Genomic DNA, 19885 nt, shown 5'->3' with positions numbered 1-19885 from the left:
GTAACATCATCAAGGTGATGCAGCTGGACTCAAGTCCAGGTCTGTTTGAATCCAGAGCAGTGAGTATTGTCTCTATGGTCACTTTATTATAATGTTGTTGATTAAGTTACTGTCACCGTATATATTTGGCAAATGAAAACAGAATGCAAGATAATTAATGGTTTATTATGTAGTTTCCTTGTCTCATAGCACATGGCAACAAATATTTCCTGTTTCAGATCAGACTTCCAACCAAACACAATTTATCTAGCTTGATGTAGTTGTTCTCTTCATCTGAAAAAGAACATCTGGCTTTCTCTAGCGAACCCGTGTCCCCTGCATTGGCAGGCGGACTCTCAACCACTGTGCCACCAGGGAAGCCCTGACAAATGCTTTTTAAACTGAGTTTTTTCTCATTCCAAATGAAGTCTTTATACTATGATAATATTTTCCCCAAATTAAATAATCACCTAGTCAATCAGGTGATTGCATCAAGCAGCGTCGTGTGATTTCCACTTCAAACATACTCTTCATATCAAGCAGTCCCTGCAGAATAATAACAATTTGGCTGCCCATAGCTGGACTCTTAAACAACCAAAGTGAGAGCATGCTTAATGATCATTCTTTTATTGGCAGAAATTGTGGTGCTTGAAAGCTATTGCCAAGAGATTTGGAATTATTATTGAAAATTCCAGGAAGCCAGAAATTTCTGGGTAATATGTTAAACACTGAGAAGAAATCTTCCCCTTTGGGACCACAATCTGACTTCTAATGGCAAAAAAATGTCAGTAAGTCATTAGAGTTCCATTTTCATATTTAAATGATCTCTTCTAATCGTTTTTTTTTTTTTTGCTTTTTTAACATATTTATGGGAATATAATTGCTTTACAATGGTGTGTTAGTTTCTGCTTTATTAAAAAGGGAATCAGCTATACATATACATATATCCTCATACCTGTTCCCTCTTGCATCTTGCTACCTCCCACCCTCCCTATCCCAACCCTCTAGGTGGTCAAAAAGTGCCACGCTGATCTCCCTGTGCTATGTGGCTGCTTCACACTAGCTATCAATTTTATATTTGGTAGCGTATAAATGTCCATGCTACTCTCTCACTTTGACGCAGCTTACCCTTCCCCCCCCATGCCCTCAAGTCCATACTCTAGTAGGTCAACGTCTTTATACCTGTCTTGCCCCTAGGTTCTTCATGACCTCTTTTTTTTTTTTTTAGATTCTATATGTATATTTGTTAGCATACGGTATTTGTTTTTCTCTTTCTGACTTACTTCACTCTGTATGACAGACTCTAGGTCCATCCACCTCCCCACAAATAACTCAAATTTGTTTCTTTCTATGGCTGAGTAATATTCCATTGTATATACGTGCCACATCTTTAGCCATTCATCTGTCAATGGACACTTAGGTTGCTTCCATGTCCTGGCTATTGTAAATAGAACTGCAATGAACATTGTGGTACATGATTCTTTTTGAATTATGGTTTTCTCAGGGTATGCCCAGTAGTGGGATGGCAGGGCTGTATGGTATTTCTATTTTTAGCTTTTTAAGGAAGCTCCATACTGTTCTTCATAGTGGCTGTATCAATTTACATTCCCACCAACAGGTCAAGAGGGTTCCCTTTTCTCCACACCCTCTCCAGCATTTATTGGTTGTAAATTTTTTGATGATGGCCATTCTGACTGATGTGAGGTGATACCTCATTGTAGCTTTGATTTGCATTTCTCTAATGACTAATGATGTTGAGCATTCTTTCATTTGTTTGTTGGCAATCTGTATCTCTTTGGAGAAATGTCTGTTTAGGTCTTCTAGCCATTTTTGGATTGGGTTGTTTGTTTTTTTGATATTGAGCTGCATGATCTGCTTGCATATTTTTGAGATTAATCATTTGTCAGTTGCTTCATTTGCAAACATCAGCTTGTTTATGGTTTCCTTTGCTGTGCAAAAGCTTTTATTAGGTCCCACAGTTTATTTTTGTTTTTATTTCCATTTCTCTAGGAGGCAGCTCAAAAAGTATTCTGCTGTGATTTTTGTCATAAAGTGTTCTGCCTATGTTTTGCTCTAAGAGTTGTGTAGTGTCTGGCCTTACATTTAGGGCTTTAATCCATTTTGAGTTTATTTTTGAGTACGGTGTTAAGGAGTGTTCTAATTTCATTCTTTTCCATGTAGCTTTCCAGTTTTCCCAGCACCACTTATTGAAGAAGCTATCTTTTCTCCATTGTATACTCCTGCCTCCTTTATCAAAGATAAGGACACCATATGTGCATGAGTTTATCTCTGGTCCTTATTTCCTGTTCCATTGATCTACATTTCTGTTTTTGTGCCAGTACCATATTGTCTTGATTACTGGAGCTTTGTAGTATAGTCTGAAGTCTAGGAGCCTGATTCCTCCACCTCCGTTTTTCTTCCTCAAGATTCCTTTGGCTATTTGGGGTGTTTTGTGTTCCATACAAATTGTGAATTTTTTTGTTCTAGTTCTGTGAAAAGTGCCAGTGGTAGTTTGATAGGGATTACTTTGAATCTGTAGATTGCTTTGCATAGTATAGTCATTTTCACAATGCCGATTATTCCAATCAAGGACATGGTGTATATCTCCATCTGTTTGTATCATCTTTAATTACTTTCATCAGTGTCTTATAGTTTTCTGCATACAAGTATTTTGTCTCCTTAGGAAGGTTTATTCCAAGGTATTTTCTTCTTTTTGTTGCAATGGTAAATGGGAGTGTTTCCTTAATTTCTCTTTCAGATTTTTCATCATTATTGTATAAGAATGCAAGAGATTTCTGTGCATTAATTTTGTATCCTGCTACTTTACCAAATTCATTGATTAGCTCTAGTAGTTTTCTGGTAGCAGCTGTAGCATTCTCTATGTAGTGTATCATGTCATCTGTAAACAGTGGCAGCTTTACTTCTTCTTTTCCAATTTAGATTCCTTTTATTTCTTTTTCTTCTCTGATTGCCATGAATAAAACTTCCAAAACTATGTTGAATAATAGTGGTGATAGTTGGCAACCTTGTCTTTTTCCTGATCTTAGTGGAAATGGTTTCAGTTTTTCACCATTGAGAACCATGTTGGCTGTGGGTTTGTTGTACATGGCCTCTATTATGTTTAGGTAAGTTCTCTCTATGACTACTTTCTGGAGGGTTTTTATCACAAATGGGTGTTTAATTCTGTTGAATGCTTTTTCTGCATCTATTGAGATGATCATAAGTTTTTGTTTGTTTGTTTGTTTGTTTTTTGCGGTAAGTGGGCCTCTCACTGTTGTGGCCTCTCCCATTACAGAGCACAGGCTCCGAACATGCAGGCTCAGCGGCCATGGCTCACGGGTCTAGCTGCTCCATGGCATGTGGGATCTTCCCGGACCAGGGCACGAACCCTTGTCCCCTGCATTTACAGGCGGACTTTTAACCACTGCGCCACCAGGGAAGTCCGATAATACGGTTTTTATTGTTCAGTTTGTTAATATGGTGTATCACATTGATTGATTTGCATATATGGAAGAATACTTGCATTCCTGGGATAAACCCCACTTGATCATGGTGTATCATCCTTTTAATGTGCTGTTGGATTCTGTTTGCTAGTATTTTGTTGAGGATTTTTGCATCTATGTTCATCAGTGATATTGGTCTGTAGTTTTCTTTCTTTGTGACGTCTTTGTTTGGTTTTGGTATCAGGGTAATGGTGGCCTTGTAGAATGAGTATGGGAGTGATCCCCTCTCTGCTATGTTTTGGAAGAGTTTGAGAAGGATAGGTATTAGCTCTTCTCTAAATGTTTGATAGAATTTGCCTGTGAAGACATCTGGTCCTGGACCTTTGTTTGTTGGAAGAGTTTTAATCACAGTTTCAATTTCAGTGCTTGCGGTTGGTCTTTTTATATTTTGTGTTTCTTCTTGGTTCAGTATGAGAAGTTGTGCTTTTCTAAGAATTTGTCCATTTCTTCCAGGTTGTCCATTTTATTGGCATATAGTTGCTTGTAGTAATCTCTCATGAGATTACTACTTTAATTTCCACTGTGTCAGTTGCTACTTCTCTTTATACATTTCTAATTCTATTGATTTGAGTCTTCTCCATTTTTTTCTTTGTGAGTCTGGCTATTGGTTTATCAATTTTTTTTTTATCTTCTCAAAGAAACAGCTTTTAATTTTATTGATATTTGCTATTTCTTTACTTCATTTCTTTTTCATTGATTTCTGATCTGATCTTTATGATTTCTTTCCTTCTAACTTTGAGGGGTATTTTTGTTCTTCTTTCTCTAATTACTTCAGGTGTAAGGTTAGGTTGTTTATTTGAGATGTTTCTTATTTCTTGAGATAGGATTGTATTGCTATAAACTTCCCTCTTAGAACTTCTTTTGCTGCATCCCATAGGTTTTGGGTCATCATGTTTTCATTTTCATTTGTTTCTAGGTAGTTTTTGATTTTCTCTTTGATTTCTTCAGTGATCTCTTGGTTATTAAGTAGTGTATTATTTAGTCCCCATGTGTTTTGTTTTTTTTTTTTTACAGATTTATTCCTGTAATTGATATCTAGTCTCATAGCATTGTAGTCAGAAAACGTACTTTATACAGTTTCAATTTTCTTAAATTTACCAAGGCTTCATTTGTGACCCAAGATATGATCGACCCTGGAGAATGTTCCATGAGCATTGGAAAAGAAAGTGTATTCTGCTGTTTTTGGATGGAATGTCCTATAAATATCAATTAAGTCCATCTTGTTTAATGTATCATTTAAAGTTTGTGTTTCTGTATTTATTTTCATTTTTTATGATCTGTCGATTAGTGAAAGTGGGGTGTTAAGGTCCCCTACTATGATTGTGTTACTGTCTATTTTCCATTTTATGGCTGTTAGCATTTGCCTTATGTATTGAAGTGCTCCTATGTTGAGTGCATAACTATTTACAATTGTTATACCTTCTTCTTGAATTTGTCCCTTGATCATTATGTAGTGTCCTTCTTTGTCTTTGTAATAGTCTTTGTTTTAAAGTTGGCTTTGTCCGATATGACAATTGCTACTCCCGTTTTCTTTTGATTTCCATTTGCATGGAATATCTTTTTCCATCCCCTCACTTTCAGTCAGTATGTATCTCTGTGTCTGTAGTGGGTCTCTTGTAGACAGCATATATATGGGTCTTGGTTTTGTATCCCTCAGCAAGTCTATGTCTTTTGGTTGGAGACATTTAATCCATTTACATTTATGATAATTATTGATATCTATGTTTCTGTTACCATTCTCTTAATTGTTTTGGGTTTGTTATTATAGGTCTTTTATTTCTCTTGTGTTTCTTGCCTAGAGAAGTTCTTTTAGCATTTATTGTAAAGCTGGTTGGTGGTGCTGAATTATCTTAACTTTTGCTTGTCTTTAAAGTTTTAATTTTTCCGTTGAATCTGAATGAGATCCTTGTTGGGTAGAGTAATCTTGGTTGTAGGTTTTGCCATTTCATCACTTTAAATATGTCCTGCCACTCCCTTCTAGCTTACAGTGTTTCTGATGAAAGTTTATCTGTTAACCTTATGGGTGTTCCCTTGTATGTTATTTGTTGTTTTTCCCTTGCCACTTTTATTATTTATTCTTTGTATTTAGTTTTTTGTAGTTTGATTAATATGTGTCTTGGTGTGTTTCTCCTTGAATTTATCCTATATGGGACTCTCTGCATTTCCTGGACACGCATAACTATTTCCTTTACCATATTAGGGAAGTTTTCAACTATAATCTCTTCAAATATTTTCTCTGTCCCTTTCTTTTTCTCTTCTTCTTCTGGGACCACTATAATTCGAATATGGGCATGTTTAATGTTGTCCCAGAGGTATCGGTGACTGTCCTATTCTTTTCATTCTTTTTTTCTTTATTCTGCTCTGCAGTAGTTATTTCCACTATTTTATCTTCCAGGTCACTTATCCTTTCTTCTGCCTCAGTTATACTGCTATTGATTCCTTCTACGGTATTTTTAATTTCATTTATTGCATTGTTCATCATTGTTTGTTTGCTCTTTAGTTCTTCTAGGTCCTTATTAAATATTTCTTGTATTTTCTCCATTCTCTTTCTAAGATTTTGGATGATCTTTACTATCATTACTCTGAATCCTTTTTCAGGTAGACTGCCTAGTTCCTTTTCATTTGTTTGGTTGATGGGCTTTTAACTTGCTCCTTCATCTGCTTTGTGTTTCTGTTTCTTATTTTGCTTAACTTATGGTGTTTTGGGTCTCCTTTTCGCAGCCTGCAGGTTCATCGTTCCCACCGTTTTTGATGTCTGGCCCTAGTGGCTAAGGTTGGTTCTGTGGGTTGTTTAGGCTTCCTGGTGGGGGGGGACTGGTGCCTGTGTTTTGTGGATGAGGCTGGATATTGTCTTTCTGGTAGGCAGGACGTGTCTGGTGGTGTGCTTTGGGGTGTTTGTGACCTTACTATGATTTTAGGCAGCTTCTCTGTTAATGGGTGAGGTTGTGTTCCAGTCTTTCTAGTTGTTTGGCACAGGGTGTACAGCACTGTAACTGCTGGTCATTGAGTGGAGCTGTGTCTTGGTGTTCACATGGAGATCTCTGGGAGAGGTTTCACCATTTGATATTACATGGAACTGAGAGGTCTCTTGTGGATAAATGTCCTGAACTCAGCTCTCCCACCTCAGAGTCTCAGGCCTGACACCCAGCCAGAGAACCAAGACCCTGTCAGCCAAATGGCTCAGAAGAAAAGGGAGAAAAAAGTAAATAAATAAAATAAAGTTATTAATATAAAAAAGAAAAGAAAGTTTTAATTATTAAAAATAAAAAACAAAAAAGTAAGAAAAAAAGGAAGAAAATGGAGAGCAAACAACAAATCCACCAATGATAACAAATGCTAAAAATAAACCATAACAAACAAAAACAAATATGAAAACAGACAGACAGAACCCTAAGGCAAATGGTAAAATAAAGCTATACAGTCATAATCACACACAGAAGCACACACATACACCCTTACTAAAAGAGAAAAAGGAAAGAAAAATATATACACCTTTGTTCCCAAAGGCCACTGCCTCAATTTGGGATGATTCTTTGTCTATTCAGATATTCCACAGATGCAGCGTACCTCAAGTTGATTGTGGATATTTAATCTGCTGCTCCTGGGGCTGCTGGGAAAGATTTCCTTTTCTCTTCCTTGTTCACACAGTTCCTGGGGTTCAGCTTTGGATTTGGCCCTGCCTTTGCATGTAGGTCACCTGAGGGCATCTGTTGTTCATTCAGGCAGGATGGTGTTAAAGTAGCAGCTTATTAGGGGCTCTGGCTTGCTCTGGTCGGAAGGAGGGTGGGGTACTGAATGTGGTGCGAGCCTAAGGCTGCAGAGGCCAGCATGACGTTGCAACAGCCTGAAGCACACTGTGTGTTCTCCCGTCAGTGTTGTCCTTGGATCATGGGACCCAGGCAGTTTTGGGCTGCACAGGTTCCCTGGACGGGAGGTATGGATAGTGACATGTGCTTGCACACAGGCTCTTGGTGGCTGCAGCAGCAGCCTTAGCATCTCATGCTTGTCTCTGGGGTCCAGGCTGATAGCCACAGCTCGCGCCCATCTCTGGAGCTCCTTTAGGCCATGTTCTTAATCCCCTCTCTTCGCGCACTGTGAAACAAAAAGGCAAGAGAAAGTTTCTTGCCTCTTCAGCAGTTCCAGACTTTTCCCCAGACTCTCTTAGCTAGCTGTGGCACACTAACTCCCTTCAGGCTGTGTTCACACAGCCAACCCCAGTCCTTTCCTTGGGATCAGACCCCGAAGCCTGAGCCTCATTTCCCAGTCCCCACCTGCCCCAGGCAGTGAGCAGAAAAGCCTCTCAGGCTGGTGAGTGCTGGTTGGCACCAACCCTCTTTGCAGGAATCTCTCTGCTTTGTCCTCTGAGCCCCTGTTGCTGCACTCTCCTCCATGGTTCTGAAGCTTCCCCCGAACCACCCGCTGTCTCTGCCAATGACAGGGCTTCCTAGTGTGTGGAAACTTTTCCTCCTTCATAGCTCCCTCCCACTGGTGCAGGTCTCCCATCCCTCTTCTTTTGTCTCTGCCTTTTCTTTTTTCTTTTGCCCTACCCAGGTACGTGGGGGAGTTTCTTGCCTTTTGGGAGGTCTGAGGTCTTCTGCCAGCATTCAGTAGGTGTTCTGTAGGAGTTGTTCCACATGTAGATGTATTTCTGATGCATTTGTGGGGAGGAAGGTATCTCCACATCTTACTTTTCTGCCATCTTGAAGGTCTCTTTCTTGCCTGTTGATTCATAGGCATGAGGAGCCCTTATGATCTCTTTTCTTGATGCAATATATGAAAATGAAGGAAATTCTAATATTGTTGAATGATCAGTGGGTTTCTTCCTCTTGTTTATATATATTTAGGCAAATCACACAGTATTCCTTGTTTTCTGGAGATAAATTCAGTTTCCTCAGAAAGTTTGTCTCTCAGGTCTCCCCAGGGAAGCTACCTGAGACCCTACAGAGCACATTCCACATATTATGCATCAAAATCCATAAAGTCAGTAACATATACAGCACAAATGTAAGGTGTGCTGGCATTTACATTATAAACAGTGTGGATCTTCTGTAAAGGAATGCTTGCTCAGAAACGTAGTCCTATGAACTTTAGAATAATCTTAGACAGTAACTGTCTCTGTATATCTTCTTGAGTTTCAAATTTAAAGACTGGTTTCCTTATCTTGGCATCCAGGACATTGCATAGTCTTGAAGCAAGGTAACTTGCTTCTATTTCTCATTATGGTGCAGACACATGAGTCCTACCCGTGCCTCTAATTAGCCACAGCAATGCCACAAGATTTGGGGATCAGCTTTGATAGGGAGTTTTGAAACCCACTTGGGCCTAGATTCTAAGGTTCCATCTCTTCATTAATCAATGTTTCTGATCTTCTGCCTTTATATTTTCCCATCTGGCCTCTCCAAGAAGTCTATTTTTATTGCATTGGCTTTCTGTGTATGAAAACATCAAGAAAATCAATTACACTATTCATAAGAAAATTCATTATTTTAATGTTGTTCTATTTTAAAATATATCACCTGTAGTTTTAGAAATCTTCAAAGGTATTTATAAAATTATTATTGTGTTGTTACTCCTTCTTATACCACATATTTAGGCTCAATCTTTTTTCAAAAGAAAGTGGAAAAACATATATATATATATATATGTAATGTATTTGAGTTCTTCGTATGTGAGAAGTATATAGAGCATGTGCTACTCCTAGACTATATTAAGATATGTAACACTGTATATGGTTAGTAAGGGGTATCAAAAGGGCCTCTATCTGTTAGAATAATTCTTTTAGTCAGGTACAGTTGTTGAAAGTCCCATGATCAGGAGTGGGGTACTTTAAAGTGTATTTTCATGAGTCACCTACAGAAAACTCACAATGTGAATTCCATACTGCCCTTAGCGCCTGCAAGTACAGTTTTGCTCCAGCTCCTCATTAGGCCTTTTGGAGAGGGGAGGGTATAGAAAATTCAGAAAGTTATATTAAATAATACTAGGAATGCTAGCTCTATGTATGTACATCTCTGTCCCCCTTCCTCTTACCACCCTCCTCCACTACCTTAGCTTGTTATGGAGACTGAAACATGGCTAGCTAATGCCTGATTTTATTATAGTTGAGTGTATGTGAATAATTATTAATTGTCAACTTTTTGTGACAACCCGCCTGAAGGAAATTGCCATTCTTGCCTGTCAGCAGACATGACTCACCATGGCAGTAAATCTTGAATGTGTCCTGAGAGAATCAGCCCCAGCAGGGGGCACGGATGAGCAGTGGTGGTTGGGTAGGTCATGGATATTCCATAGATTCAAAAAGTTTCCTGGGAGTTTCTGATGATTCTCCACTCTCTTTCCAAATCTGTTGAAAATCACTATAGTTATTTCAAATGAAAGATTTTTAATGCTGTAAACAACTGGATGCTAAGAAGACAATGTCTTTTTTTTTTTTTTTTTCTTAGAATATTCCTCCTGATAGGAAGAATTCTGATTTCCAGACTGGTGCATGTGTCACTTTTTCAACTACTCTAGATAGGATTTTTCTTCCTCCTTTTCTCCCTCTTTCCTTCTTTCTTTCTTTCACCTCTCTTCCTTGGTTTTACAATACCACTGTGCTACTAGATAGCAAATTATATTTACTGTTCTTCCCTTCCATTAGCTTATGTTCCCCTTTAATGAAGAGGTTATATCATTCTCATCTTTATTGGAGTATAATTGCTTTACAATGTTTTGTTGGTTTCTGCTGTATAACAAAGTGATTCAGCTATATGTGTATATATATAACCATATCCCCTCCCTCTTATGTCTCCCTGTCACCCTCCCTATCCCACTCCTCTAGGTGGTCACAAAGCACTGAGCTGATCTCCCTGTGCTATGCAACTGCTTCCCACTAGCTATCTATTTTACATTTGGTAGTATATATATGTTAGTGCTATTCTCTCACTTTGTCCCAGCTTACCCTTCCCACTCACCATGTCCTCAAGTCCATTCTCCACGTCTGCATCTTTATTCCTGTCCTACCGTTAGGTTCATCAGAACCTTTTTTTTTTTTTTTTTTTTTTAGAGTCCATATATATGTATTAACATATGGTAGTTGTTTTTCCCTTTCTGACTTACTTCACTCTGTATGACAGACCCTAGGTCCATCTACCTCACTACAAATAACTCAAATTTGTTTCTTTTTATGGCTGAGTAATATTCCATTGTATATATGTACTACATCTTCCTTATCCATTCATCTGTCAATGGACACTTAGGTTGCTTCCATGTCCTGGCTATTGTAAATAGTGCAGCAAAGAACATTGACTATTTTTCAAATATGGTTTTCTCAGGGTATATGCCCAGTAATGGGATTGTTGGGTCATATGATAGTTCTATTTTTAGTCTTATAAGGAACCTGCATACTGTTCTCCATAGTGGCTGTATCAATTTACATTCCCACCAATGGTGCAAGAGGGTTCCCTTTTCTCTACACCCTCTCCAGCATTTATTGATTGTAGATTTTTTGATGATGGCCATTATGACTTATGTGAGGTGATACCTCATTGTGGTTTTGATTTGCATTTCTCTAATGATTAGTGATGTTGAGCATCCTTTCATGTGTTTGTTGGCAATCTGTATATTTCATGTGTTTGTTGGCAATCTGTATATCTTCTTTGGATAAATGTCTATTTAGGTCTTCTTCTGCCCATTTTTGGATTGGGTTGTTTTTTTTTTTTGATATTGAGCTGCATAAGCTGCTTGTATATTTTGTAGATTAATCCTTTGTCAGTTGATTCATTTGCAAATATATTCTCCCATTCTGAGGGTTGTCTTTTCATCTTGTTTATGGTTTCCTTTGCTGTTTGAAAACTTTTAAGTTTCATTAGATCCCATTTGTTAATTTTTGTTTTTATTTCCATTTCTCTGGGAAGTGGGTCAAAAAGGATCTTGCTGTGATTTATGTCATAGAGTGTTCGGCCTATGTTTTCCACTAAGAGTTTTATGGTGTCTGGCCTTACATTTATGTCTTATATCCATTTGGAGTTTATTTTTGTGTATGGTGTTAGGAAGTATTCTAATTTTATTCTTTTCCATGTAGCTGTCCAGTTTTCCCAGCACCACTTATAGTAGAGTCTGTCTCTTCTCCATTGTATATTCTTGCCTCCTTTATCAAAGATAAAGTGACCATATGTGCATGGGTTTATCTCTGGGCTCTCTATCCTTCTCCATTGATCTATATTTCTCTTTTTGTGCCAGTACCATACTGTCTTGATTACTGTAGCTTTGTAGTTTAGTCTGAAGTCAGGGAGCCTGATTCCTTCAGCTCTGTTTTTCTTTCTCAAGATTGCTTTTTTTATTCGGGGTCTTTCATATTTCCATACAACTTGTGAAATTTTTGTTCCAGTTCTGTGAAAAATGCCATTGGTAGTGTGATTGGGATTGCACTGAATCTGTAGATTGTTTCAGGTAGTATAATCATTTTCACAATGTTGATTTTTCCAGTGAAAGAACATGGTATATCTCTCCATCTCTTTGTATCATCTTTAATTTCTTTCATCAGTATCTTATAGTTTTCTGCCAACAGGTCTTTTTACTGCTTAGATAAGTTTATTCCTAGGTATTTTATTCTTTTAGTTGCAATGGTAAATGGGGGTGTTTCCTTAATTTTTCTTTCAGATTTTTCATCATTAGTTTATAGGGATGCAGGAGATTTCTCTGCATTATTTTTGTATCCTGCTACTCTACCAAATTCATTGCTTAGTCCAGTGTTTATTAAAGGTCAGTTATATAATGCATGATCCATAAATGTTGAGACACGGAAAATATAGGGAACTTTGATGATGGAGACAGGAAAGGGAAAAGCTCAGTGAGGGCATTGTTGGCTGAGGTCAGGCTCCTGAAGAAAACCACAGAACAGGTATTGGTCAAGGTGGAAACTGGAAGAGACCAGATGGTTAATATAACAAAGGAAAATTTTGGCCAACTTGGCAATTTTCCTAAGGGCTTGTCTATAAATAGGGACAGTTTTACATGTTTGCAACCTGTGTAGTTGCCCAAGCCCATGTGCTTAAATGGTCCCTGCACTTGTCTTAATGTTTTGATGTTGGTGAGTTGAAATTCTTAGTAGTTTTTGAAGGAGAGGTCCCTCATTTTAATTTTACACTGGGTCCTTCAAATCATGGAACAAACTGAATGAACTTTTTGGTCAATCCAATATATAGCAATTACTTCTTTTAGCTCCATACAGCTCTTCAGAGACTCACGTAATTGCTGCACCTCAAGGATTAAGATCTTAACCATGACCTCAGTTAAAGTGATACAGAAAAGTATATGTCTCTATTCCACCAGAGCTACCTATCAGCTTCTTCCATATATCTTGACAAAAATTGAAGCTGAAATTGGGGAGTGAGGGTGAGAATTGGTTTAAATGTTTACTCCAGGGTCTAAGAAAGCAGATTTATTTCTATGGCATTTGATATAAAACATTTGACATAAAACTTTTGGAAGACATTTTGTAAGGAATGAGTTAAACTTGTTTAAGGAAAAATTACATGGATAGTCAAGATGGGATTTTTAGATATCCTGCTCTGGAGTTATCTAAATTGTTCCTTTTGGTCCTGCTACAGTGATAGACAATCTGTTAAGCAGTTACAAACTACCAGTGATTAAATCCATTTCTGTCACTACCAGGTACATGACTTTAGGTAGATTCTCTAATCTCTAAAGGATTAACATCAATTTTCTTATGCATAAAATGGGGATAACAGATGCTGGGCTCACAGGGTTGTTTTGCAGATTAAATGAGGATGAAATGAGTTAATACATAGAAAGTACTAATAACAGTGCATTGTACATAGTAAACACTAAGTAAAATAATTGTTATTATTAATATGGCACAAGAGGTGGTTGAGTTCCTCAAAATTTTGGGGGAAATGTTCAGAGTAAATTTTTAATGGGTAAGGAGGAGAAAGAGGAATCACAAGATAATCATCTTGTCATATAGAGGTCTAGTCTTAAGTACATTTCTAAATTTATATATTTTATTAAGCATGTCTCTGATGCTCTAGCAATATGGCAAGGGTTTTGTGTGGCACGTGAACGGTGCTGGGAGAGAGGTCACTGGAGCAATGCTATGATAAAACAATTTTTAAAAAAATTCATATTTCTTCTGATGTTTCCCCTTGACTCAGAGCTGGGAATAGGGTGAAATTTTAAAGGTTCACTGGGAACAAATGGAAGCTTAACATCCATCTGTTGTTCTCCAGGGAACCTGGGAGGCTTTTCTCTGAAAGATGCTTCATCTGAGCTCTCTCCATTCCTCTATCTCTCTTCCACACACACTGGCTTGACACACTGGCACATACACACTTGTTGTCAGACTTCAGCAGAATGGTGAATTTAGTGGAATTTGTCTTCTTCATTCTCCATCCCCCAGTTTTAATCCATATTTCCTTCTCTGAAACTATTCTTTATTTGTTCATCCATTAATTGTTTTATTCAATAAATACGTGAAATACAGACTTGTGATGGGCACTCTGCTAATTTCTGAAGATACTGTAAGCAGGTCAGATGAGGTCACTCCTCCTCCAACTGGGGGAAATATACAGTAATAAGTCATTTTAAAAATACACCAGATTATTAATAATTCTGAAAGTTATATGAGGAAATTAACAAGTTTATAACAAAGCAAAGAGTAAGGGGAAATCAGATTCAATGGGAACATTGACAGTGTTTCTCTGAGGAGGTGGCATTTGAACTGATCTAAAAGATGAAATGAGCCCACTGTGCAAAGAATTGAAAAGGAACAAAAAGACGTGAATGCTCCTGGATTGTCGAGAGACAGAAGCAAAATAGAAATCAGGGGGAACAGGATCGTGGATGAACACTCTGGGTCATGGCAAAAAGTGTTGGATTTAAATTTAATAGAAAGTGGAAACCACTGAGAACCTTTGATCAGAGGAGAGAAATATACTGCTTAACATTAAAAAACAAACAAACAAAAAAAAACCTCATTCTGTGAAATTGGCAAAAATGGAAGCAAAGAGATCAACAGTCATCCATGTAAGAGGTAAGAGTTTGCAAGGGTGGTGACAAGGAGATGAAGATAAACAGATTCAAGAAAAATTTAGGAAGTGGAGCTCACCCAATTGGTGATAGATTGTTTATGGACATGAGGGAAATGAACAAAATCAAGGATAAGATCTCTATGTTTGAATTGAGCAAGTGAAAAGATGTTATCAATATCCTATCAAAATCTGTTCTCAGAAAAGTATCAGAGTAAAATTGTTTTCCATTAATGAAATGTTTTTGTGCTTCCTGCCACCATACCATCCACAAATGCTAGATGCACTTCTGTGAATATGACCAAGGGAACACAGTTCATAGTGTTCTGTCTCACAGGGAGCTTTGCATTTTAATAGGCAGTGGAGACCTAAGACCTAAGCTAAAACAATAATATTCTACAAGCAGGACCTTTGACATTTGTGTAGTTTTTCTGATTTATTTCCCCTGTATTCACATCACATGGGTTCCCATCTCTTCTATTCTCAGGTTCTATTCACCATTCCTTTTCCTGTCTCTGTTGATTAGTATTGCTTACTAACTGACCCCAAACCCTAGAGCATGTCTGAAATACATGTCAGAGTATGAAGGATGGAATCCAGTTGGCAGGGGAGAAGGGCAGTGATATTGAATTTTCTCTTTCCAGAAGTGTTTTGCTTGTTTTTATTGGACAGCATTTTTCACCAGCAGAGTCAGGATACAGCATGAAATTTCAAGATGCAGCTATGATCAAATCTCAATTTTGTAGAAAATTCAGAGATTCCTATTGATTAAGCTGATTTTTGTCCCATGTTTTTCTGATTTTCTATAGCTATTATTTTCTTTTGGAGTCTATTTTAATAGATTTTAACCTCTTATTTCTCCTTACTTATGATGTTTTCTTATGTGCCATCCACAGTCACTTCACTTTTTACTCTAGGTTTTCTCTAAGGACAATTCCATCTACTTTCTGGATTTTAATAATGAGCTATACACTGACCATTCACAAGCCTCTATTTCAAAAGCTGACCTAGGCTACAAGTACAAGCCTAATAATTGGACCATTTATTTAGTGAAACCGCAAATAAAATACTCTTAAAATGAGTTTTATATAATTTTTACTGCCCAATCTTTTGACTTGTTAATAATTATCCAGAAACGTTAAAGTCATCTTTAATTCCTCTTAGATCACTTTTAACCATTGTCATTTAAAAAAGTAAATATTCTTTTAAAGACTTTTGAAGCATATTTTAATTCATGACCTTATTCTATTAAGATAAGATGCAATTATTTCAATAAATTATACTATCATTCAAAATGTTTACTGTTATTCTATTCAGGATACCAACCTACTCAAAGATTATCATCCTCCTAATGTCAGACTTCGTCAACAAATTTGATATATGCCACTTACAAGACAAAGTTTTAAAAGTTATTCTGTGGCCATCCTGTCTCTACTCTCTGACTTGAGACAGGGATACCCCAACTAGAGTATGTGCATATGGAGTAAAAAAGATATGGAGTTGAAACTTAGATGAACTACTGTGGTCAAATATAGGAGCAAAAACCAAACCTTTGTTTTTGTAAGACACTGAGATTTTATTGTACTTGCTGCATATGGTGTTCAATAGTTCCTTCTTAAAATCATATATTCTTTGGGAAAAAATTAAAATAGTTCTTTCAGCTAGTTTGTCCATCAGTTAAAAGAAATTAGCCCCAACCAACACTATACAATATCCCTTGTGGTATTTAGGTATTTGTGATATTTGGAGGGAATGTTGCAAAGAAGTTAAGAAGAAAGGGAGAATTTAGAAAGCTGTGGGAATTTCATCAAAATATCTTTGTACCATGAGTTGCATGAAATGAAAGATGAAAATAATAACAATACCCTCCCAAAAGGTAATTGTGACAATTGAATAAAATTAATTATATATAGTGCTTGTCAGAATTCCTGACACCTGGTAAGTGTTTAGTACATTTTAGCTAAGGAAAGGAATCCTGAGCAAAGGGAAGGTATGAAGTCAGTAACACATTTCTCATTCTAAGAATGGTAAAGGGAAGAAACTTATACCCACTCTCCATACCTTTGCCATGATAGCTCTAAAAATCTTACATTTAAAAAATTAAAACATGAGCCATTAGAGTCTGAATCCTTATTGGAGTAAAATTGTCTCATACTGCCTTGGAGGTATACCTATATCTCTCTCATAGCCTCAGATGTTACCAAGGAGAATGAAGGCACTGGAGAGTCTCTGGATCATTCCTTTCTACTTTCATTGATGATTGATACATTTTACTAAAAAATAAAATTTCTATTTAATTCACATATTTGAAACTTGCCTCAGTGAAAGCTCATCCTCTCTAAGTCATTATAAATATTAAAATATTTCTTGCTATTCATTTAAGAATAATATTTAGGTTAGTAACTACCATTATTGTTTTCATATTTTGGAACTTAGAATATCAGCATATGAACTGATGGGCTTTCAGAAAGTGGAAAATAGAGTTCTTTCTCACTTACTGCTACTGGCTCCTCTGTTTTGAATTTTCTGGTCCAGTGCTTATTCTTCATTTGATTAATGGGATATTCTGGTGACAGTTCATAGAAAGGCAGCAGGGTCCATTAACATCTTGTCTTGCCACAGTGAGAGTGATTCTGCAACACCACAATTTCTCATGAAGTTTGGGTTTTAAATACATATAGAGTGAGCCACTGTTTGATGGATCACAGCAATGGCTATTTCAATGAGAGAACAAGGTTATCCCAAAGCCAGACAGTCCCCTAAAGGTGACACTCCAGAATTCTGCTGTCAATACATTTTTACTTAAAATAAAAATTAACTGATAACCAGAACATGCTAGTGTGAAAAATGAAGTTATGCCCTCTGCTAAACTGTGTTGTTGTTGGAGATTCAACTTAAGAAAATCTTCCCCTTCTTTCTGCCCAATCCTAGTTGATGGAAAAAAGCAAATTTGTACTAAATATTAAATGACTGAACCTAGTGAAATCTGTTCCTCTGTATCATTACACACACACACACACACACACACACACACACACATTAAACTAAGGATAGGTAGGAGTATCATAAAAAAAGGAATGTATCAGAGGGAAACCTTCAAGATGGTGGAGGAGTAAGATGTGGAGATCACTTCCTCTCCACAAATGCATCAGAAATACATCTACATGTGGAACAACTCCTACAGAATACCTACTGAATGCTGGCAGAAACCTCAGAATTCCCAAAAGGCAAGAAACTCCTCACGTACCTAGGTAGGGCAAAAGAAAAAAAAAACAGAGAAAAAAGAATAGGGATGGGACCTGCACCTATGGGAGGGAGCTGTGAAGGAGGAAAGGTTTCCACACACTAGAATCCCCTTCACTGACAGAGATGGCAGGTGGTGGAGGGAAGCTTCAGAGCCACAGAGGAGAGTACAACAACATTGGTGTAGAGGGCAAAGAGGAGAGATTCCTGCACAGAAGATCCGTGCCAACCAGCACTCACCAGCCTGAGAGTCTTGTCTGTTAACCCGCTGGGGCAGGGTTGGTGGCTGGGAGCTGAGGCTCAGGCTTCAGAGGTAAGATCCCAGGGAGAGGACTGGGTTTGGCTGCATGAACACAGCCTGCAGAGGGATAGTACAACACATCTATCTGGGAGGGAGTCCAGGAAAAAGTCTAGAACTGCCTAAGGGACAAGAGACCATTGTTTCAGGGTGCACAAGGAGAGGGGATTCAGAGCACCACCTAAATGAGCTCCAGAGATGGGCACAATCTGCGGCTATCAGCGTGGACACAAGAGACCTGCATAAAATGTTAAGGTTGCTGATGCAACCACCAAGAAGTCTGTGTGCAAGCACAGGTCACTATCCACACCTCCCATCCCAGGACCCTGTGCAGCCTGCCACTTCCCGGGTCCCAAGATCCAGGGACAACTCTCCAGGGAAAAAACACAGAGTGCCTCAGGCTGTTGCAACATTATGCCAGCCTCTGTCGCCACAGGCTCACCCCACATTCCATACCCCTTCTACCCCAGGGCCTGAGTGAGCCAGAGTCTTCTAATCAGCAGTTACTTTAACCCTGTTCTGTCTGAGCGAAGAACAGATGCCTTCAGGTGACCTACAGGCAGAGACCGTGCCAAATCCAAAGCTGAACCCTGGGAGCTGTGCAAACAAAAAAGAGAAAGGGAAATTTCTCCCAGCAGCCTAAGGAGCAGTGGATTAGATCTCCACAATCAACTTGATGTACCCTGCATCTGTGGAACACCTGAATGGACAACAAATCACCACAAAGTTGAGGCAGTGAACTTTGGGAGCAACTGTAGATTTGGGGTTTGCTTTCTGCATTTAATTTGTTTCTGGTTTTATGTTTATCTTAGTTTAGTATTTAGAGCTTACTATCATTGGTAGATTTGTTTCTTGGTTTGGTTGCCCTCTACCTTTATATATATATATATATATATATTCTTTTTTTTGTTTCCTTTTTCTATTTTTGTGAGTGTGTAAGTGTATGTTTCTTTATGTGATTCTGTCTACATAACTATGCTTTCACCATTTGTCCTAAGGTTCTGTCTACCAGCTTTTTTTTTTTTTTTTAGTTTACTTTTCTGCGTTTGTTATCATTGGTGGATTTGTTGTTTGGTTTGGTTGCACTCTTCTTTCTTTCTCTTTTTATTATTTTTTAGTTTTTTTCTATTTTTAATAATTAATTTTTTTTCATTTTAATAATTCTATTTTATCTTCTTTGCTTCTTTCTTTCTTTCTTTCTTTCTTTTCATCTTTCTTCCCTTCTCTTTTTCTCCCTTTTCTTCTGAGCCATGTGGCTGACAGGGTCTTGGTGCTCTGGCCAAGTGTCAAGCCTGAGACTCTGAGGTAGGAGAGCTGAGTTCAAGATATTTCTCCATGAGACACCTCCGAGTTCCATGCAATATCAAATGGTGAAAGCACTCCCAGAGATCTCTATCTGAATGCTAACATGCAGCTCCACTCAATAACCAGCAAACTATAATGTTGGACACACTATGCCAAACCACTGGCAAGACAGGAACACAACCCCACCCATTAGCAAAGAAGCTGCCTAAAATCATAATAAGGAGACAGACACCCCAAAACACACCACCGGACAAGGTCCTGCCTACCTGAAAGACAATATCCAGACTCATCCACCAGAACACAGGCACTAGTCCCCTCCACTAGGAAGCCTATACAACCCACTGAACCAGCCTTAGTCACTGGGGCCAGACACCAAAAACAATGGGAACTACGAACCTGCAGGATGCAAAAACGAGACCCCAAACATGGTAAGTTAAGTAAAAAGAGAAAGAGAGAAACACAAAGCAGATGAAGAAGCAAGTTAAAAACCCACCAGCAAACAAATGAAGAGGAAACAGGCAGTCTACCTG

The 19885-nt window shown here is 37.9% G+C and overlaps 1 long non-coding RNA gene across 2 annotated transcripts; it reads right to left on the bottom strand.

Moving 5' to 3' along the window:
• Positions 1-4689: 4689 nt before the first annotated feature.
• Positions 4690-18124, bottom strand: LOC132435286 (uncharacterized). 2 transcript variants are annotated; one of them, XR_011246678.1, is made up of 4 exons: positions 17008-18124; positions 9678-9825; positions 8055-8911; positions 4690-7574 (listed from the first exon to the last, which is right to left on the bottom strand). It is a non-coding gene; the product is annotated as an uncharacterized lncRNA (long non-coding RNA). The 2 variants fall into 2 exon arrangements; XR_009521510.1 differs by having other exon boundaries at positions 4690-8911.
• Positions 18125-19885: the final 1761 nt, after the last annotated feature.

Source organism: Delphinus delphis, chromosome 12 (assembly GCF_949987515.2).
Source record: "Delphinus delphis chromosome 12, mDelDel1.2, whole genome shotgun sequence".
NCBI classification, from domain to species: Eukaryota; Metazoa; Chordata; class Mammalia; order Artiodactyla; family Delphinidae; genus Delphinus; species Delphinus delphis.
The sequence above is the reverse complement of the archived record's forward strand: the minus strand, read 5'-3'. Positions and strand labels throughout refer to the sequence as shown.